Source organism: Mycteria americana, chromosome 2, assembly GCF_035582795.1.
Source record: "Mycteria americana isolate JAX WOST 10 ecotype Jacksonville Zoo and Gardens chromosome 2, USCA_MyAme_1.0, whole genome shotgun sequence".
NCBI classification, from domain to species: Eukaryota; Metazoa; Chordata; class Aves; order Ciconiiformes; family Ciconiidae; genus Mycteria; species Mycteria americana.
In genome coordinates this window covers 4,910,726-4,933,931 of record NC_134366.1, presented here as the reverse complement: position 1 = coordinate 4,933,931, position 23,206 = coordinate 4,910,726, and the positions used below count along the sequence as shown (strand labels likewise).

Genomic DNA, 23,206 nt, shown 5'->3' with positions numbered 1-23,206 from the left:
GAAGAACATCCCCTGTCAAAATGCTGCATCCCTTTGCATCTCTTCTTTTTCCCACAGCTCATAATATTTCCATCCTTTTTTATTTCAGATCTTCTTTGTTAACATTTACCCCAATATGATTTGCCTGTCCTCTGCTTCGTACTGGAATACGTCATTGGACCAGACCCATTTTTGCTTAGTATCTGGCCCTGATAATGATGTATTTCACACCTCTGTCACTGCCTTAATAGGAACTTGTTCTCCCAGCTCTGCAGCATCTTTCCTTGCTGACTTTCAGAGCAGATGTTCTTCATCTATCAGCACACCATACAAACAGGAACTGGACTGCTCAGCTCCCACCCTTCTCACAGGGCTTCTGGCACCTCCTGTATTTCAGGACACAGTATCTCCCTTGTGTGCTCTGGACTTACTCCATCCTGCATCAAACACCTTTCTGAAATGGAAGCCTCTTCTCTCTCTTGTTCCTCTTTTTTGACCCCAATCAAAATAAAAAATCAAATCGCAGATCATCACTGAGACCAGTAATTCCAGCGTACTCCTACTTGGCAAAGGACTTGAGCATAGAGTTGGATTTAAACCTGGACTGCCGAAAGGAAACATTTGGGAGTAGGGAAAATTTTGAGTCAAACATTGGGGTAGAAACCAAAAGGAAGGACAAGGTTGATTAACACTTCAAGAGGCTTGACCTGAAATACAACCAGCCTCCATGGAGCAGCCTCGTTAACAATTTCTAGGCAGTTGGTGAACAACCTGACTTTGAGAGACATATACAATTTTTTTGTCCTTCTCCGAAGCTCTTTCTTCTAAAATTTCTTAATTTGCTGGATATAATGCACCTCCAGGTTCCCGACTCCAAGTTCTCACTAATCACCTCCACAAGGGATACAAGAAGTAATATCAGGGCCTGAGGAGTCATGGGGAATGAAAGGTTGGACTCAACAGGGGAGACAAGCAGCAGATGGAAAAGGCAGAGTCTAAATTTGGATTCTGTTGAGATATTAAAGAGCAGCATCTGGGACTAACTGGGGTGTAAGGCAGCACAAATACATGTCTTGAATCCAGTCTGGTCCCGTTAGGCTAATTTATGCTTTGATACAAATAACGTGTGCTGTCCTTTGAAGAACGCTAGTTATTACCATACAAATGGAAGACACTTTCACCTTATATTTTCCCTTGCTGATTTCTTGGGACCATGGTATGACTGTGTGCTACAATACAGATATTTCAGAAAGAAAAATTCCCCCTACTACCTTCCTCCTGAAAAACAAAAAAATTGGTTTATAAATGCCATCTAATTCCTACAGGTACAAGAGGAAGATGGGGAGAAGAGACGACTAAGAGGAGGGAGGTGGACAGACAACCCACTTCGGCAGCAGGAGGCAAGTAACCAAAAGCTTAAATTTATGAAGTTCATCTGTTAGTTCCTAAAGTGTTCCAGAGAACACATGATGAATGTGAATATATGTGTCTGCTCTCTGGGTTCTGCTTTGCTGTAGACATTTTTTTATGGTCTGTGCTCGTTTTGGCTGGGATAGAGTTAATTTTCTTCATAGTAGCTAGTATGGGGCTATGTTTTGGATTTGTGCTGAGAACAGTGTTGATAACACAGGGATGTTTTCGTTACTGCTGAGCAGTGCTTACACACAGTCAAGGCCTTTTCTGCTCCTCACCCCACCCCACCAGCGAGTAGGCTGGGGGTGCACAAGAAGCTGGGAGGGGGCACAGCTGGGACAGCTGACCCCAACTGCCCAAAGGGCTATTCCATACCGTATGGCGTCATGTTCAGCATATAAAGCTGGAGGAAGAAGGAACCGGGGACGTTCGGAGTGATGGTGTTTGTCTTCCCAAGTAACCGTTACGCGTGATGGAGCCCTGCTTTCCTGGAGATGGCTGAACACCTTCCTGCCCATGGGAAGCAGTGAATGAATTCTTTGCTTTGCTTTGCTTGTGTGCGCGGCTTTTGCTTTACTTATTAAACTGTCTTTATCTCAACCCACGAGTTTTCTCACTTTTACTCTTCTGATTCTCTCCCCCATCCCACTGTGGGGGAGTGAGCGAGCGGCTGGGTGGGGCTTAGTTGCTGTCTGGGGTTAAACAACGACATGGTGCTATGCATTTATTTATCCTGGATCAGCCTCCTCTCTCATTTTTCCCGCTAAAAAAATCCAGTAGCATTCCCAGATGTACAACTTTGAGTGGGACCATAAATGATGGAGCCTTTCTTTTGTTTTTATTATGCTCTTTATCTTGATTTTCTTTATATTTTCTTTTGCCACAGAAGAAAGCAATTTTCCTTAAATATATCAGTTTTGGAAAAGATGCCCTAAAGCATTTTATATACCTGGTTTTCCTTCTTAATGTTTATCTAGGGCATTTCCATAGCACACTGTAGAGGTTACTAGCTGCCTCACAGCTGGCTGAAAATATCTGGATATCCTGCTTCGTTTCTTGCTTTTACTGAACCATTTCATTAGAAATTGAAGTTCCTATGAAAATTTGGCTGATAAACCAATGGGGACATGGCACAAGCTTAACTACCTGAAGGCAAAGCTCATATCTTGTCCAGTGAGTGACAAACGTGCAGTGAAATTGCCGTGGTGAAGGACACGCAAGTGATCCTTTTGATGATGGGGGTCTGCAGAACATTTGTGTTGAACAAGTGCAAAGAGAAAACCACATCCCCGATGTGTCAGGGCAGGGTTCGAAGCCTGTCAGCCTTTTTCAGATTGTTACCGATGCAACCTGCGAGCAGCAGAAAGGCACACCGTACCATGGATACATTAGTTCATCCGTTGCTTGCTGGCATTATATCACTGGGGAACACACCTCCTCATCTGAGCTAAAAGAGGGGCAGGAAATCTAAAACCAGTATTTACTCCAGCAAATGTAATCTGCAAACATTTTCTCCTTGCATTAAGTCATTTCAAGGCCTTATGAACCTTGTACAGCTTTGTCACATAGAATAAAAATAATCTTTGTCTGAAACGGGGCCAAAAGAAAAGATGACTGCTAGACTAGGTTTCAGTTGTGACCGAAAGGTTGACAATGGTTGAGGTGGGAGAGGGAGGCTGGAAGAAGGAGAGCAACAGGGAAGTATTACTGCCCACGCAGATAAGTCATTTGACGGAAAAGCTTTGCCAAGCGAAGGCTCACTGTAGTGGAAAGTGCATTGTATTCAGACTTCCCAGCTGCTGTGTGTCAGAGCCCCGTGAGACAATTGCTCTCCTGCATCATGGGGATTTATTGCATTTAGTTCCTTTGGGTGCTTCTTGCAAAGCATCCTTTTTACTGCCTGGGAAAGAGGGATGAACAAAACATACTGTGATTCAGCAGAGGAGAAATGCCCTTTGAAGACAATCAAAAAGCAACCTGAAGATACTGGGAAGGGACAAGATCAGTAAGGCTTGCCAAGCTAAAATGCCACGATGTTGGCTTAAGTGTGTTAGACACAGTGAGGTTTCTCCCAGGAGTTATCCCTCCCCTCCCTGACTTTTACCAAGGGCAAAGGCTAATTCTTAATCTCCCAGAGTGACAGAGGCAGTCTTGGGATGGAGATTTCCCTCCTCCCTCTCCCAAGGCTGGCTCCGATGAGGTGCAGAGACTCTTTGACGACTTGACAAACCGCTTTCAGCGCCATCCAAGTGCATTTCTCAGTTAGGCCCTTCTCCCTCTGAGAAGGGAGGACAGCCAATCTGCTTCTTTACAAAGTAGCTCTGTGTTGTCCCTTTGGCATCCGGAGACACAGCTTGTTACCAACCAGTTTGAAGGGCTCTGTTCTTTAAAAAAAAATAGGTTCTGCAAACAAGCAGAATAAGGAGACAGTGAGACCCACGTGACTTGCCAGGGTATTCGGATGGGTGGGATGCCCAATGTGTTTTCTCCACCCCTACTTGCAAGCTTACAGCAAGGGGCTGCCTCCCTTTAATAAATATAACCAGCAAAGAAAGAAGCTGGGGAAGGAAGGGGTACCACCGGGATTGCGGTCAAATAAAAGGAAAAATAATGAATTTTTAAATTTTATTTAAAGATTTGGTGTAATTATTTTATACGGACTCACTTAATGCTGGTCTTTGAAAGGCTTCAATTGCCTCACAGCCACCAAGAGTGGGGACTGGTGTTTCAAACTGGAGCAAGGTGGTTTTTATATCTCAAATAAATTTGCAGCTTCCATATGTCTTCCAGAGATTTTCTAGTGTCCTCTGTCACTGTCATATCTTAGTGCTTGAAATAGCGTGCAGATGTGCGTGTGTGAGGGTGTGCGTGCATATGTATATAGGAGTGTTTTCATGTGTACATATCTGCAGATATAATTTCCTAGCCAAAGTCCAGGGTGCAGAGTGCCAGCTTGGTGTTAAGCCAATATTGTTGTGTTCTGGGAAAACGCACAACGAGAACTTGTATTTAAGTTATGATAAGAGTTCAATTTAATCACAACAGAAGCCAAGTCATCCCAAATTAAAGCTTAATGCAGACTGTGATAGCAATGAAGTTGCAGCATGTAGTTTTCAAAGAACATGAGCTAATGTCTAGAAAATGAGAGCGGAGGAAAGGCCGTGGATTTTGCTTCTGGCCCAGCCACCAATTCCATTTCTGGTCTCGGACAAATCATTTAGGCAATATTTGCTATCCTGAAGAAAAAAAAAAGTAATGTCCAAGTAAGAGCTGGCAAAAAAAAAAAAAAAAAAAGGAGGTTGTTTGTTTGCAGAACTTCAGAGTACTCTACCGTCAAACCATAACATGCACCTAAATATGGATGGAGAAGACCAACACCTAAGTTTGATTTTTCTTCCCCTGAGATGAGATTTTCAAAGACATTGGACTGAGTTAGGAACTCAAATCTCAACATTGTCTTCTGGGGACTTCTGCTTCTAATTCACTCATATTTCTGAAAACTTTGCCTGTGATAGGTCATTGCCTCAGTTTCCCTCCCTCTGACTTGGACAGAACTTCTATGCTGAAGCAGAGGAATGTGTGTGGAAATTAATTGCCTGTATTTATACAGCAATTATGACACTAGCAGCAAGATCTCTCTGAATATTTTTATTAAAACTGCAAAAGTTACTTTTTATTACCTCACAAAGGTGCTGTGAAGTTTAATTACTTACTGACTCGTAAATACTCTGAGGTATAGTTTTCAGATCATGTTTATTGCCATTATTTTATTGACATAATTACACAGGACAAAGTTATAGCCAGTATTTCTAGCTTAATATCAATCTCTTTGGTTTTGAGAGTTTAAACATGGTCCTTGTTGCACTGTAGTTCTCAGGGTGTTTTTAATATTATAAAAAGATATGGCAAAGATCAGGGCAATGCCTTAACAAGATCTACATCATACAGTATAATGTGTAACTCATTAAAAGGATACTCTGGTGTCCCACTTGATCTGAGATTTCTTCTTTCCTCTCCACATTGTGCACAGTTCATTTTTGTAAAATTTTCAGATATCCTATCTATAATTTTTCTTTTTAATTACTCAAAAAATGTTCTGTGTAGTGGCTGTAGACAAAAGACCACAACATGTTAGTTGCTGAATGTTGTATCAACTCTTCTCTTGAGAGCTATTATCAAGGAAGAAAAAAGAAGAAACAATAAAATGTTGCTTTGAAGAAGTATGTAGCTGAGTTACTCTAATTGCCTTGTCCAAGCTGGAAGGATAGAAAAGAAATAAACACCAATAAACATCATATATTTGAGTATTTAAGATGCTTGACTTTCTCTGATAGCACTGGGATCCGGTACTTCTGCCCTCTTTGAGCCTTTTGAAGATTTTTTTAATAACTGTCTCACTTTCATAATGTTACAAATTCTTCAGAGCAGGTGAAGATACTACTTATATTGTTTTGTTCTTTTAAATACAGTTTTCAACTCACTTGTGCCCTTTTACAGCTATGCTGGCACCGCTCTCATCTCACTGATGGTTTAAAATAAACCATGTTGCATAAACAGCTCGCTCTCTTCCTTCACAGCTGTTCCTCTTCACCCTTTTGAGAATTATTGCTCAAACTCTCATCTTTGGTCAAAAGTCTGCCTTTTTGCCTGAGTCAAGTGGAATGAACTTCTGACCTTTTCAAACACTTAGAAGATAGGTCCAGTAGTAAGAGACTTACATGCAGACACATTCTTGTGAAACTGGCAGAGTTGCAAATTTGTCACCCGACAACTAGTAATTGCCCATGTACGGACTGTTAGTGTGAATAAGATGAACACACTGAGGGGTGAGTTACCTCGCACTCATAGCTGGTGAGAACGCATCTACCAGATTGGATCTTGCACAAAATTCAATGAACGGAAGAACCTTTTACCCCACGGACTAGAGCTTGGTATGACAACTGAAGTCTGAGAACCTTTCCTGCTTGAAAACCATTGGACTCCAGTTGATTAGTGAGAATTCACAAAACACTGTGACTGGGGTATTCCGCGATATTCTCACTCAAACAGTAAGAAATGCCTTATGATAGAGCTGAGGTTCAGTGATATGGCATAAGAATAAATTTCCACCCTTTTCTATCAATGAAGTGATGTGAAAGCAAGAGGTGTAGTTTATCAGGGCAGCAGCTGAAAGGTTAACCCTTGCTTTTTTTTTGAGCAAATGAGATTCCAAAAGAGATTAAAAAAAGCTAAAAAAAAAAGGCTGTCTATCCTATAGCAAATGGAAATGTGGTGGTGAATGGAGTTTACTGTGGTGGTGAATGGAGTTTACTCCAGTTGGTGGCCGGTCACAAGCAGTGTTCCCCAGGGCTCTGTGTTGGGGCCAGTTCTGTTTAACATCTTTATCAATGATCTGGACGAGGGGATCGAGTGCACCCTCAGTAAGTTGCAGGTGACACCAAGTTGTGTGGGAGTGTTGATCTGCTGGAGGGGAGGAAGGCTCTGCAGAGGGACCTGGACAGGCTGGATCCATGGGCCAAGGCCAATTGTATGAGGTTCAACAAGGCCAAGTGCAAGGTCCTGCACTTGGGCCACAGCAACCCCATGCAACGCTACAGGCTTGGGGAAGAGTGGCTGGAAAGCTGCCTGGCAGAGAAGGACCTGGGGGTGTTGGTTGACAGCCAGCTGAATATGAGCCAGCAGTGTGCCCAGGTGGCCAAGAAAGCCAATGGCATCCTGGCTTGTATCAAAAATAGCATGGCCAGCAGGACTGGGGCAGTGATCGTGCCCCTGTACTCACCACTGGTGAGGCCACACCTCTAATGCTGTGTTCAGTTTTGGGCCCCTCACTACAAGAGAGACATTGAGGTGCTGGAGCGTGTCCAGAGAAGGGCAACGAAGCTGGGGAAGGGTCTGGAGCACAAGGCTGATGGGGAGCGGCTGAGGGACCTGGGGTTGTTCAGCCTGGAGAAAAGGAGGCTGAGGGGAGACCTCATCGCTCTCTACAACTGCCTGAAAGGAGGTTGTAGAGAGGTGGGGGTCGGTCTCTTCTCCCAGGTAACAAGCGATAGGACAAGAGGAAATGGCCTCAAGTTGCGCCAGGGGAGGTTTAGACTGGATATTAGGAAATTTTTCTTCACTGAAAGGGTTCTCAAGCATTGGAACAGGCTGCCCAGGGAAGTGGTTGAGTCGCCATCCCTGGAGGTATTTAAAGGACGTTTGGATGAGGTGCTTAGGGACATGGTGTAGTGGTGGTCTTGGCAGTGTTAGGTTTACGGTTGGACTCGATGATCTTAAAGATCTTTTCCAACCTATACGATTCTGTGATTCTGTGATTATGTGAAAATAGGCTTGAAAAAAAGATTAATATTAGTCACACAGTCTTTGGAAAAAGGTTTATAAAGGAGTATGGCCAATGCATACTATGGTAACACCCAAGAAAAAAAAAATCCTTAAAAAAAAAACCAAAACAAAAAACCAACCAACCCCCACCCCCAAGTTAAATCTGATTATATGTGTATTGTGGGAGGGAAGCAACCCAACACCAAAATCAAAACCCAACCCTTCATCTAGAAGGTTTTCAAAATTTATATTGCACATTTTACCATCTGGAGATAACTTCTTTCTCTGCTGATACTCACTCAGAAATTCAGTAACACCATGTGAATGTGTGTGATCAGAGGCAAGCAGCCATCTAATAACCATGGTGAGATGTCTGCTGTCAACACCAAAGTCTACAGTTCTGGAGACACTCATTCCAGTTGAGACATTCAAGCATCCTGTGTCACACAAATCAAGCTGTTCCTGACACTTTGCCCTTTTACTCTCATCCAAACTTCAGATCACGTAGTCACTTTGGTGTGAAAATTACACATAGTTCTTGTGTAGGGACAAGGTGTCAAGAATGATTTAATTACTTGGAACTTCCCAGGAAATGAGATATGCACAGTGTCATTAACTGAAATGGTGAATCAGTCTGGAAGGCAGATTTCTGCTTTTTCCTTATTGGTCACATAAGGGGGAAATGTGTGTTTCTTTGCACCCATCAGGGCAAAGTAATACATCTCACTGTAACTGCCAGCCATTCAAAATGCTGTTTATTGTTATTACACAATGAATGCTAAATCTTAAATTACTGTGTGTTCCTGCTGATTACTGCACCTCATTGCTATGTATCATGCAAGACACAGATAAATAAGGAAATTTTTGAGCCTCCTTGCTCATCCTCCAAGAACATGCTGAAGGACTGTTGCCACAAATTCTGCCATTCCTATATCCTATCACCACCAGCTTCCCAGAAGTGGACTAGATTTATAAATGGTTTCCTGCTTCTGACAAGACTCCTTCGATAAGTTTACAACTCTGCTTTGTTTGCAGTTTATTTCTTCCTGTACAAGTCTCTGCCCCCACCCTGGTATGGAAACGGTGTTTTGGTAGCATGTGGGTATCCTGACACAGCAAAAGAGGAATGAGAGAGGGAAATTACTACACTTCCCCCTTTCCGATCAGAGAACAAATGGGAAGTTTGATGACTTTTGCTACTTCAGAGGTCAGTTGGTCACACTGTCCATTCCCAGTTCTATGGTTCAGTCATTCTCTACCCTCACCTTTTGTCTTTATGAGGAACAAAGCTCGGAAAACCACAACATCAAGACAATGCCCGTAGTTTAACTTCCTGCTGGCTTTTGATCAGATAGGAGAAAATAATGGTAGAGTTACTTTCTTTACAACAAAAATGTCAAATCTTTCTAGACAACTCATTGATCTGGAAATCCCGTAGGTCTACAAAACCTGATCATTTCAGTGAGCAGGAGGGACCAGGGAGCTGCAGAAAAGCAGCAGGCTCAAGCCAGCTGACGGCCATGGTGCTACAGGTATGGCCTGCTGATCTGCAGATCTGATAGCAGCAAACCCCAGATGTGTTAAGGAATGAAATGAGATAAATTCTTGTAGGTGGAGGACAGCAGCTGATCGATTCTTCCCAGGCAGGGTGTCTTTATCCTCGCCTTGCATGGAGGAGGTAAACTACATCCCAAGCCCTTGCTGGCATAGCTACTGTGGAGAACATGACATTAAAAGAAATAAAAAACCTGAGGCTGTATCTCACTTCCCCTTTTTCGAGCATATGTTTCTCTGTCAGTTTTTGAGACACCTTTGCTACTGCAGATTCAAGTTCAGTGACTTTGCGTGAATGAAGGCACTGGTGTGCAGTACACCTTGAATCCTCGCATGAGCTGCTCTGTGTCCGTTGGGCAGAGCTGCAGCTGCAGTTTGCATTCTGAAATAATGTATAAAATTCTCCAAGTTGTTTCTCACTCTCTTTAGCCCATCTTTGGATGAAGTGTCATGGCCCTTTTGGTCACATTTAGGTCTTAATGGAAGAGAAGCCTTTGACATGGCATTGACTTTTACATGGCATTCAGAAGAATTTTTAAAATTCTGTTTGTTTGGGTTTTTTGTCACAATATGCTTATAAACACTGCAAGTTTGCTATTAAATAAGACAGAGGGACCAGAGGGAGCTCAGAGAAAGCTGCTAGAATGAAGAATCTGGGAAAGAAAGGTCTCAGAGAGAAACCTTAAAGAACTGGGCGTGTGATTCCAGAGAGAAAGGATTGGTGATTAACTGAGGATGGCTAAAAAAGACGTTACATAAGAGACAAGCATCAGTTATTCCTTCTCATCATTATGGGCACAAGAAATGGGTTTACAAGACAGAAGGGAGGAGTTAGATCAAATATTAGGAAAAACTTCATAACTACGAGAAAAACTAGGCTGTGGAGTTGGTTGCCAAGGGAGGATGTGAATCACTATCAGTGCAGATCTTTGTAGTTAAACAGCCATCTGTCATAGAATTAAATCCTCATTGCCGAAGTGTTAGATTAGGGTTAAAATACCTCAGTTATTGTAGCTGGAGTGAGTCTTGCATAACTGGTATTCATAGTTATGGGTAATCTAAGAGAAACCTGCTTTTTTGTTGTTTGTTTGGAGTTTTGAGGGGGGTTTTTTTGTTATGCCCTGTGTCTATGAGGGACTGTGTAATAAAACAACTGGTACTTTTTGTTTTTCCTCCAATTTATCCATCATTGAAAGCCATCAAAATATGGCAAATATAATGGGGTAGGTGGAAAATATATCTTGTGGTAATTTCAGTAAACCTCCAAAATCTGTTTGTACCCCAGTAAGTTAAGTAAGCTGATACTCCCTCGTGAGGAACAGAGGTGCAGATACGCTTTGTGACATATGTCCTAAATGACAGTGGAAAGAAATGTCATGGGGAGGTGTCCCTTCTCTGTTTACCAGTGGTTACCATCCAGTATTGTCCAAATGGTCACAGTTTGGCACCATCTTAAGAGAGGAGATATATGTGTGAGATGATAAAAAATGAGGATCTGTAAGGCCAATATAGCAATGTGCTAAGAGATCCATCAGGTGTGGGACAGCTTCTTTTTGAGGAGATTCACTTAGATGTGACAGTTCAATTTTGTGGGAAAGACACAAAGCTCAAAACTTGTCCATGGATAAATTTCTTGAGCTGGTTTCACAAGTACCACTATTTTGACAGATGTCTCTTCCTTTCTTCTCTGTTGCAAGTATGGATGTTTTTTTCCTTACTCAGGGCTTCAGTCCAGGAAGATACATACTTCTGGAAGGTACCAGAAGCTTTGTGGAGCAAGCAAAAAGAACAATGTTGAGCAATTCTGATTTTTAAAGATAGTGCTACAGAGTGCAAAAATAGAGAATTTGTAGAAAAAAAAAGAATTTCTCATAGAGAAAAACCTTGAGTCTGTTTAAAGTCCTGGTTAAATGATGTAGCTAGTCAGAGGTCAGACTTAGTATAACAATTAGATCATAGATACCCCGAACTCTCTGAAGAGGCTGGAATGGCTAAACCAGAGGTTTTGTTTATTGGGTTAATCTCATCTTTGGTCTTTCTACTGAGCCCTGAAGATTGTTTCAGGATTCTAAACATGTAGTCTTCAAAATTTAAATAAAACCCTGAGCTTTCTAGAAAGGCCGTTCAAACCTGTACATGAAAAGCCATTGAATCTGATGGCTAATTGGAAAACAGTCAGTCAGAATTTATTCTCCAAAAAAAGTTGAAAACGTATCATAATCGTCATAGTTTAGCCTATTTACATACTCATGTATACTTTCATGTATATATTTCTTGTTGTTTTCCTTCAAAAGTTATTATGCCAGTACTTCCCTAAGGTGAACAAATTCTCTGACCTGAGAACTATTTCTATAGTACTTAGGTTTGTAAGGAGAGATTGCTTCCATGTTATTATGTCATTTCCTCAAATAAGGGTCTATGTTGCAAGATAGAGTAGTTAATTATGGTTCCGTTTTCTCTTTAGTCATTCCTGAATTACCACATTGTGTAATTACTGTTACTACTGTGTAATCAAAATAATAATATGTTTCTTACTTTTCTCATTACTACTGTAACCAATGCAACCAGAACCCCTACTTTTTGGGCCGGTATTTTACAGTGTTAAACCATCTGCAGAATAACCACAGGCGCAGGCTTATCTGTGGTCCATGGGCCACCAAGAGTGAATGCTTGACTTAACTCATCTTGTGCTGCTGCTGGCACTGCACAGTCAACCCCATGACCACCACTTGGGCATCACTGACTTAACTATTTGACTGCACTCAGGGCTAGCTCTTCTTCCAGTTCCACCTCCCATTCTGCTAGGCACTGTATAAATATGACTAATAATTTCTAAGTCTCTAGAGATTAAGATCTCAGAGCAAGCAGGATAGGTCACTGAACTCACGCAAGGTTTGACCCTTCTGGAGGTGAATCACTTTCCATTTTTTCTAGAAGCAGCATATCATAAGTAGACTTTTAAGTTAGTGTGGTGGGTTGACCCTGGCTGGATGCCACGTGCCCACCAAAGCCGCTCTATCGCTCTCCCTCCTCAGCTGGACAGGGGAGAGAAAATATAATTAAAAGTTCTTGAGTCAAGGTAAGGACAGGGAGATCACTCACCAGTTATCTTCAAGGGCAAAACAGACTCGACTTGGGGAAATAGTTTAATTTATTACTAATCAAATCAGAGTAGGGTAATGAGAAATAAAACCAAATCTTAAATACACCATCCCCCCACCTCTCCCTTCTTCCTGGGCTTAACTTTACTCCCAATTTTCTCTACCTCCTTCCCACCAGCGGCACAGGGGGATGGGGAATGGGGGTTGCAGTGAGCTCATCACATGTTGTTTCTGCTGCTCCTTCCTCCTCAGGGGGAGGACTCCTCATGCTCTTCCCCTGCTCCAGCGTGGGGTCCCTCCCATGGGAGTCAGTCCTCCAACATGAGTCCTTCCCACAGGCTGCAGTTCTTCGCGAACTGCTCCAGCGTGGGTCCCTTCCATGGGGTGCAGTCCTTCAGGAACAGACTGTTCCAGTGTGGGTCCCCCATGGGGTCACAAGTCCTGCCAGCAAACCTGCTCCAGCGTGGGCTCCTCTCTCCATGGGGCCACAGGTCCTGCCAGGAGCCTGCTCCAGTGCAGGCTTCCCATGGGGTCACAGCCTCCTTCGGGCATCCACCTGCTCCGGTATGGGGTCCTCCATGGGCTGCAGGTGGATATCTGCTCCACCATGGACCTCCATGGGCTGCAGGAGGACAGCCTGGCTCACCACGGTCTTCACCACGGGCTGCAGGGGAATCTCTGCTCCGGCGCCTGGAGCACCTCCTCCCCCTCCTTCTTCACTGACCTTGGTGTCTGCAGAGTTGTTTTGTCTCACATATTCTCACTCCTCTCTCTGGCTGCAGTTGCGCAGTGTTTTTCCCCTATTCTTAAATGTGTTATCCCACAGGCGTTACCACCGTCGCTGATGGGCTCAGCCTTGGCCAGCGGCAGGTCCATCTTGGAGCTGGCTGGCGTTGGCTCTATTGGACATGGGGGAAGCTTCTAGCAGCTTCTCAAAGAAGCCACCCCTGTAGCCCCCCTGCTACCAAATCCTTGCCATGCAAACCCAACACATTCCACCCATTGCCTCTGTGAATCACATAAAGAATTATCGTTAAAATCCACATTCACCACACAATCTTCACAAACTTCCTTCACATCAACAAAAAAGAATTCCCCACACCAAAATAAAAATAACATCATCACAACACTGAATGGAAGTGGGCAATTTACACACAATCCACCACTCATCCCTTCACCACAATTAGAACAACAGAAATTCCCCACAATCATTCCACTTTTAACTCTCTAGCTGTGTTCAGTCCATCTTTTGCCCATTACCTCTCCCAATTACTATCCTTATCTTGAATTCTTCATGCCCCACATTGGGCTCCAGAAAGGACTGTGGTGGTTTGACCTTGGCTGGACGCCAGGTTCCCACCGAGCTGCTCTATCACTCACCTCCTCAGCAGGACAGGGGGGAAAAAATAAGATGGAAAAAACTGTGGGTCAAGATAAAGGCAGTTTGATAAAGCAAAAGCAAAGGCCACATGTGGAAGCAAAGGAAAACAAAAGATTTGTTCTCTACTTCCCATCAGCAGGCCATGTCCATCCACTTCCAGGGAAGCAGGTCTTCAGTACGCATAGCAGTTGCTCCGGAAGACAAACGTAATAACGAATATCCCCCCGCCTTTCTCTTAGCTTTTATTGCTGAGCAGACACCATATGGTATGGAATATCCCTTTGGTCAGTTTGGGTCAGCTGTCCTGGGTATGTCCCCTCCCAAGCTCCTTCCCACCCCCAGCCGACTGGTGAGGGGGGAATGTTGGCAAGACAGCCTTGATGCTGTGCCAGCACTGCTCAGCAGTAACCAAAACAGTGGTGTGTTATCAACACCTTTCTAGCTACCAATAAAAGAAAGTACTATGAGGGCTGCTATGGGGAAAATTAAGTCCATCTCAGCCAGACCCAATACAGCTAGGGACAAGATCCAGACTGAGATTTGGGCAGCTTATTTTCAGCATCTAAATATATGTATGCAGGGGAAGAAATTTCTGGCCTAGGTGCTTAATTTACTTGTCCTAACATGATGTCTATTGACATTTGAGAAACCCCAGGGTACTGAAGGTACCCACACTGATGGATCTAGGGAACACCTGTACTATTCCTGACCAGCTGGAAGTTAAGTAGGATGAACCAGAACATCTCAGATATCAATAACCACATATGTTCAGGTAAGTGAATCCTGTCCCAGATGTCTGAACTCACATTAAAGTCCATGGGGACCTTTTCAATGTGTCAGGAGGCAATTTTCCATTAGGAAGGAAAAAAAAGAAGTCACTGCCAAAAGAAAGATATTCAGCCATCCCTAATAGGCAAGAGTCCAATCACGCTGCTGTTCACTCCAGATCTTGAGACAGCAGTACCCTGCGTGCTCGCAATAAAAAGAATAAGATTTGTTAATGGGCAGCACAGAGATTAAAGCAGAACCACAAAGTCCTGCCTTTCCCAGCAGCCAAGGTTAACTAAATCCCTTTTTGTATGCACGGTACTCAGGTTCTGCCATTTGTCAGGGGAAAAAAAAAATAGACAAAAAAAGAGCCTCCCAAGTATTGATCATTGGTCCACTTTTTGTCAACTTCTCCCATGATTAGGATGATCAGGGATTTACTTACTGTCTTAACCTTTGGCCAATGACACAATGAAAAGAACAGTCAGTGACCTGACCAAGGTAAAAATAGACTGTGCAATGGCTTGAAAGAAATAAATGTAATTTTGTAAAAGAATGGGTTATACTTCAGGTTATATTTTTCAATGTAGCTTTAATTGCCAAAACTTCTTCCTGGACAAGAGTAATAACAATCTTTAATAATTATTAGAGCCTGGTAATGAAATAACTACCCATCTGCTTAATTAAATGCAAATGTTCCTTCATCAGTGATTTTTGCTTAGTGTCTGGTCAGGACAACAGCAGTTTATTAGAGCATAGTTAGGAAAAGAATACCTCATTACTAGCCTATTCAATGAAAATATAAAGGCAACTGATAACTGTTTCTGTGGGGCTTTTTAGTTTATTATTAACATCCTACTGCTATATGTGATTCTCTGTATCGTATGTGACTGTACTAATAATTGTCCTATTCCTTATTAGGCTTTAGCATTCAATACTTAGGCCATCTTTTGTTGCACACTCTTCTGCCATTATTTGGTATTAACATTAGTCCAAAAAGCCTAATGTAATTACATTTTTTCTAAATCTGTCTTAAATCTATGGAAAATTATCTTATTATTTTCCACATTTTCTATTAATAATGTATATAAAGAATCAATAAGACACATTAACACAGAAATTTCTTCATCATAATGTGACATCATCTCCCCTACACTTTTGACATTCACTGTTATTCTCACCATTAAAAGGGAGAACGGAGGCACAGATATTTGTGATAGCTGCCTGTGTCCACTGTGTAATGGTTTAGGAGTCAGCTCAGTCAGTATATCAACCTGAGCTTCCACAGGATCTCTCAGAATGCAGAGAAGTCATGTTATCATGGCCAAAAAGCAGAATCCCCTCAAGAACAGCACTGTCTTCTGTGTCCAATAGCGATACTGTCCCATTGAACCTTTCCAGCCAAGGTCCCCTTATACACATTCACTACACCAAACAGATTAGATGACTCCATATGAGAGGAGAACAACTCTGGGAGAGGGAACAGCTAAGAACAGGATGCTGCTTTTCAGATTAATGTGTATCAAGTACACATGGGTTTGCTCATTACTAAGAGCATCGCTGACGTTCTTGTTCCCCCTGACTAGCACTTTTTTTTTTGCCAGGAACTGTTCCATTAATTTAGAAGAGTAGTATCATGTTTATATCTTATTCTTATTCCTCTCTTCAGTGAAGACATTTTGTGATTTTTTTACAGGGTTTGTAACATTTGCACAATGAAGTTCATCTCAAAGGCATGGGAGCTAGTGGCAGCTTTTAATCTGTTTTCTAGAAAATATGGGAAGAAAATTTGCTCTTTTCTCCCATTAGCTTCTGAACTTCTTAAAAAAAAAAAAAAAAAAAAACTGGAAGAATTAAATCCATTGTTCTTGCCAGATTGACCAGGAAATTAATTACTGGTATGGAAAAGAAAATATTACGCTTTTATAAACTGTTTTCTCCCCTCAAACTCTCATACGTTTCAAAGGCCGTTTACTTTGCCCACCCCTGAAGACAACTCTGTTGGCAGTGCACTTCAAGGATCAATCTCCTGTGACTGCTGGAAGTCCATCAAAGTACAGGCGAACAGGACTTGAAGAGACTTCAAGACATCAACCAATCCACTGTCCAGCCCCAAGGCAGTCTCAGTCATCACACCGATGGATGTTTGTCCGATCTTTTTCAAAAACCCTCCAAAGATGGAGACTCCACATTTTCTTCATTTGATTTATCAAAGGCTTTACCAGTTTTACTGCCAGAAAGATTTTTCTTGACATTCCATCCAAAATTTTCCTCTAGCATCTTTAGCCAGTGTCTTTTTGTCCCATCTGACATGGGCAAAATTATTCCTATCTCCTTTCCAAAGGTCTTTTTATAATACAGGACATGTCGTGTATCTGCTTCATCTTCTCTTCTGGCAAAACCATTGCTTTCCTTCTGACCTTTCCCCTTATGATGCAGTTTCCTGGCCTCTCCTCAAACCCTCTGCTTGCCTCTAGATTATTTCCAGCAGATCCAAAGCTTTCTTGAAAAACACTTCAAAAATAGTCCTCGTCATAGACTGGTCAAATTGCTCTGGCAATTTGACTGCTTACCATCATGAAGTATTGCTTCATGTAGGAAATAAGTAATACCCTCATTTATACACTCAATAATTTTGCCTTTCCCCAGTACTATAACATGACTGACAAAATTTAATCACCTTGTTAGCCACCTTGACCCTCAGATGCTTTCCTGACCCTACAGCTGCTCTGTAAACAGCAGCTTCATAGATTGTGTTTGTGTGCTTGATTTTTTCCAGCCCAGTATTGCTTTTTGCAGCTGTTTCTGTTATACTATATCCTGAAATTATTAGTGTAGAAAGTGGAATATTTTCCTCCTCTGATGTAAGGCCCTGGCAGAGTATGATCAGCAGATAATGATGGATGATGAATGTAAGGACCATTTTTAGATCTTGCAAGGTCTAAATGAGCAACTGATTAAATTAGGACCAGAAGAGAGCCATTTTGGACCACCCAGTAATCATGTTTCTGTACAGCTGGGAAAAGTAATTGATATATTTTGTGTTAGAAACAAATGTTCTGTTTGGCTGAGACAACCTTTCACTTAAAAAGGAAATAAAATTTCCTCAACTGAAAATTTCAGAGCCTTTTATACTGATTCCAGATGACAACTAGCTTTGGAAATGAGTGTTTATTGCATTCATCTATTGATGTCAAGCCCAAATAACAGAAATCAAGAGAAACCAGTAAACAATTCAAGACAGAAGATATCTCATGGACTATACCAGAAACTCGAAAATTATCTTCTGTAGAACTCATAAGATACATGGAGATGCTTCAAAGAACATTTTTATTGACCTTTTTGCTTAAAAATTGATTTTTAATGAAAATTATATTAAAATCAATTTAATTTAATCAAATTTAAATTAAAATTTAAATTCAATTTTTTGCTAATTTTTGTGGTATGATGGACAACCAATGGTGAACGTTAGACAATAGTTAATCAATAGAAAAGTCAATCAAATGATCATTCAAGACTGTTTCAGAGGAGAATGGTGTTCCCACCTCAAAATCCAAAATAAGTCTATTAAAGTTGAACAATGTGTTAATTTTTGTTACTTATCATTACAAGAAAACCTGAAGTTTTGTATTATGTTTATGTTCAGGGATTTTTTATTAAAAAAAAAAAGTATTTTCATTTTATGTTCAACTTGAGGGGGTTTTTTTTTGTTGTTGTTGGTTGGTTGGTTTGGGGTTTTTTTGTTTGGGTTTTTTGTTGTTGTTTTTTCCTTTCCATTTTGCTTTTTCTCTGAAATAGAAAACCACCATCCTCCAAAATTTCTGTTGGCCCTATTAAAAAATATAGAAAACTTTGTCCAGCTCTGCGTGATTGTAGAAATGTCTGATATATAAATTTTATGAAATGTGTTTGTATCAGTGAGGACTTTTGTAGACTACCTGGCAGAATAAAAAAGTTCTTGTTATGTTATTATATGTATACTAACAGCCCTACCATTGAATTGCAGCCTCAACTTTTTGTAATAAGCAGGTGGAAGGGAAAACTTTTTAGCTGTAAATAAGGAAATCAAGTCAAATATCACTGATCAAACCTTTGACCATACCAAAGATGAAGGCAATAAGTGTGCATGAGAATTCACTTCAACCTACAGATTTTCAGTAACGGGCTGCCATTAAAAAAAGCTAAGCAGCCTATTTCAATCATTGGTACAGATCATGTGCATGAGTTTATGTTTTCCTATTTCTGCATGCAAAAACTTTTGGTTTTTTCCCCCTTAAGAGAAGTTTTAAATACAGCACTCAAATGACAAGACGTGTGTCTGAAAACATCACCTGATGTTCCCTAGGTAGCCGCAAGACATGGTTTCAGGTTTGTTTCAGCGGCGCCTGCTGTCTCCTAAAACTGGCCCTGGCTCCTCTACCAGGGCTGCCTTCTCTGTTACACTGACAACGTTTATGAGACATGGTGAGGTGGACTGGGGAACTGATTCTCCTGGGGGAAAAAGATGTTTATTTCTAGCCTGGATCAGCTCCCTGCTCCAGCTCCCCGCTATGCCCACAAATAGCTCTGGCAGGGAGTAAGCAGCCCAAAGAAAGTTGAAAGGGGAAAGGAAAGAAGTGCTGAAGCTAGCACTGTGGTCGAGTAACTGTGCCATAGCCTTACTGCCAAGCTAGAAAATTTATCCCAGTGGAAACAAAATCAATCAAGCACACTGGTGCAAACCCCTAGTATACAAGTGCTTAAACAGATTTAACTTAATTCAATGGGATCTAGAGTTAATACCCTACATTTTGCGCTATGTTTCCACAACTTTACTTAAAATCCATCTGCTCATTTCATACATGGTGCGAGCAAAATGATCACCCTTTTACACTGTGTTGCAAAGAAAGATTAATTCCATTGCATAATTATGACTCTGCATATTTTTGATCTTCAGAATTTAAATGATAATTCAAGGCCCCATTTATAAAACCTTTTGATGCTCTGGATTGTCTAAAGTTGCCCTGTTTCAAACATTCCCTTTTTCCTCAGAAACTAAACATTTATCTGTCACGTCTGCACAACAAAATTGCCTATTCTTGGAGCTGTGGTTAAATGACTTAGACCCAGCCTTCCTCCCCCCCTCCCCTCCCACACCTTTCCTCTAAATTTCAATAGTTTTAAAGAATTGTCATGGCAATAAGAGCCTCTGGGAGACAAAGGTAGAGACTGAAATTTCCCTTTATTCCACAGTAGATTTGCCTTCAGTATCATAAATTTCATCATGACAGTGTGTGCCCATGGGTCTGACCTTGGCAGACCACAGAAGCAGTCCTGACTCCATTTTCACTTTTGAGCCTGCTGATTGGATTAACAAGTTCAAGACAAAATGCTAACTGTAGCCCTTTTCTCAGTGCTGAATTCTAATACCTTTTTCTGGGCATGATCCTTGGGAAATATGAAGCTGTAGCAATGTCATCTGAGAAGCCTTGACTGTTTAACTTGAATTGTTTACTTTTAACTTTGGAAGCTCCTTGTTTTTTTAATATCAATAAAATAAGTTGTTGTTACTGTCTTTTTTGGGTAAATGGTAAGACTGTGAAATATTCTTTTATAATATTAAGATTTCCTTCAGCTTTCCATCATCATAAGACAAACAGATATTCTTAATTGCTGTGGAAATGTTCTTCCTAAATTTTGGACTATATCGTGCTGGTTAATGTTTCATACCATGGGTGAAATTTAGCCCTACCACCACCACCTAGCACCTTGTGCGCTAGGAGTCAGTCTGTCCGGCCGTGCATGTTGGTGGAAGAGACAATTTACTCTCATCTGTTTACATGTGACTGCAGTAGCATGGTGGTTAAGGTAAAAGGAGATATGAACCTGAGTCTTGCTTAAGGCAAATCAGGTGTATATGAGCACTGAGTTCTCAAGGCTATGAAGAGAGGACAAGGGTAGTCTAAAATTATTACACCCTTGCTCTTGTTGGCGGGGGAAATCCAACTACTCTGTTCAGTGAGGCCATTTAGCTTTGGTAGTTCAATTTTTATTCTTTTTGTGCTTATTCACTGTATCATAACCTCCAGCAACCAAATCAGATTAACTGAGTCCAAACAATGCAGATTTCCATAGACATTTTCAAAAATGGTTTAAATAAAATAAAATAAATAGCCACATTTCAACTGTATAAGATTAATCTTTGTGTAAACATCCTTGTAGCTACAATAATAGAGGGGATCTTGCAGAGAGAGGAAAAGTGGCAGAAAAAACCCAAGAGTTTTAGATAAGTTTTGGGATGCTGTTCTATGTGTAGGGAGAAGAGCGCAGAAACAGGGATGGCAGGGCTGGGAGGAGGCAACAAGCTGTTGTGAAATCAGCCAGTATCTTACAAACTACGCAAGTTGGTAGCACAAGCTAAAACCATTCTGTAAAGAGCAGCAAGAGAATCCTTGAGAGAGCTGTGAAAATGTCAGATTTGCACCTTTGCAGAGCCCATGGAGAGAAGCACATTTGCTCCGCTGCATATTCAATCTCTCCTCTGCAGCTCTGCCATCCTAAAGGCAAGCTGCCACCACTAGAAACAACTTGGCAGAGGAGCTGTGTGCAGTAGGGAGTGTGTCGATCATGGAGGTGATGAGTGGAGAGAAGACGTAGTAATTACTGGTCTATCAAATACTTGCCTCTGCTGAGGAGAAGTGTGGGAGCGGATTTGCAGGGGTGGTGGTATTCAAGACTGAAAAACTTGGATAGAACTGGTAGGAAGTGATAACTTTGTCTGTGCCTGTGGAATAATGGTCCTTCAGATGTGCTTTTATGGTGAAACTAAGAAGATCAAAGTTCTGTAAGTTATTGAGGAAACTTTTCTGTTTAAATGAAAAAATAGTCATTTTTAAGGAAGAAAAAAGACCCATAAACCCATTACTTCCTTTTAGACATGTCCTTCTCCTTAACCACAAACAGCTGGAAATTTGCACAGAATAGCGACAGTAGGAAGGAACTCATTTTAATGGAATGTCTGGGCTGCAGATTGGCAGAATAAGGCTGAAAATACAGAAAAGCCAGGTTTTCCAAAATGACCCATGGTCATCAGAGTTCCTATGCAGTGGGTTTCAGCATGAGACCCCTCTATACCAATGCTTACTCGCCCTGAGAAATGAAAGCCTTTTCAAATGTCTTACATAGGGCTCTCGATGTGCTCTGGTACATTGAAAAGTGGTAAGCAATGCCTTCTGTGGTTTTTATAGGCATGGCTTCAACAGTACTGCATAAACACATATAATGGTTCAGATGTGGTGGCTGAAATGGAAAATTCTAATATGTCCACCAAAAGCTTACTCATAGGCAACATATTTTTCTAATACATGGACCAAAAAAGCACATCCCTGTGAAATGTGAGGTGTTACTCATTTGAAACAGGACTGTTTATGGTTCTTTGTCAAACACAAGTTGAAATGGCTGTAGGGTGCATGATTTGCAGACCATTTGTGGGATAGCCTAAAGACTATTAACATCGATAGCGCTGATACGTTACAGGAAAGCTGATGGATGCTCAGCCAAAGACTTTTGTTTAATCTGGAATCTCTTTGGGAAGGAAAGGAGAGGGAATGTGTTTGAGTGCTGTAACACAGCCTCTGCCGGCATGAGCTTGTGATGACAGCACCAGTCACTATGGTTTTATAACATTTTCAAGGAATATAACAATATTAAATATTTGTAAGACAGCTAAAACTCCCTGTTATAGTCTTACTACTGAAAGCACTTTAGGTAGTATAAATATTGAGGTTGTCTACCTCCTCAAATGGTAACATGAGATAATCAGCAAAACACTGGTAAGAATTGAATACTGTTGCCAGACATTCTTTTGAAGGCATGTGGCACCGTGAATTAAGACTCTATAGGTTTAAATTCTCTTACCAGCTTGTTTCATAACTTTACCAGCTGAAAAAGTAAATTTAACACTATGGGCTGAAATTTTTCCATGCTATACCTCTGCAGGGAAATCTTTCAGTTCTCAAGATTCTGTAGCTTCTGAAATGAGGTTAGGAAAAATATAAGAATTTTCCCATGATAAATACACTTATAAGTGTTCATTTACAAGGTCTAGAGCTTCATCCTCTGGAACTAGATGATGAAAACCGGCAGGAACACAGCTCTAATTTTGTTTTAGACAGCCCTGTGAAAGTTTGCCTAATTTAGGCAAGGTATAAGGCTTTGGGGAAAAAAGAAATAAATCATTATGCACACACTGAAAGGAAAGCTTGCCAACTTCAGCTCTCCAAAGATACCTTCTTGCATTGCACATACTCAGTTCCCTCACAGATCCAACCTACAACCAAGCCCTGAAGGCTTCATCCCCATAGATGTTTCCAAATGTAGTCGAGACCTGCATAAGTACAACTTTAGCTCCTCTGGTGACTCCTGTGGTGACTCTAGGAGCTGGGAGACTCCTTTCCAAGGTCTCAGCATTCCCCTACCCAACCTGTGTAGATAAGCAGTAAGAGGTCATTTGATATAACTGCAGAAAGATGAGCAGGGAAGATGGACAAAAAGCAGTGTCAGAGGTGAAAAGAGGGTTGTAGGATGGACCATTGTGGGAAGATGGGAGCTGGGATTAAGAATTGATTTTGAGGAATGACATGATATGAAAATAGAAGAGTGGAGAACAATATTTTAAAGGTATTTAATATCTTGTGTCTCTGATTTTGCA

The 23,206-nt window shown here is 41.4% G+C and overlaps 1 protein-coding gene across 1 annotated transcript in view; it reads left to right on the top strand.

The window, feature by feature from the left end:
• The window catches only part of AQP1 (aquaporin 1 (Colton blood group)), a 414,009-nt gene that overhangs the window by 28,974 nt on the left and 361,829 nt on the right, over positions 1-23,206 (top strand). The window lies entirely within an intron of this gene.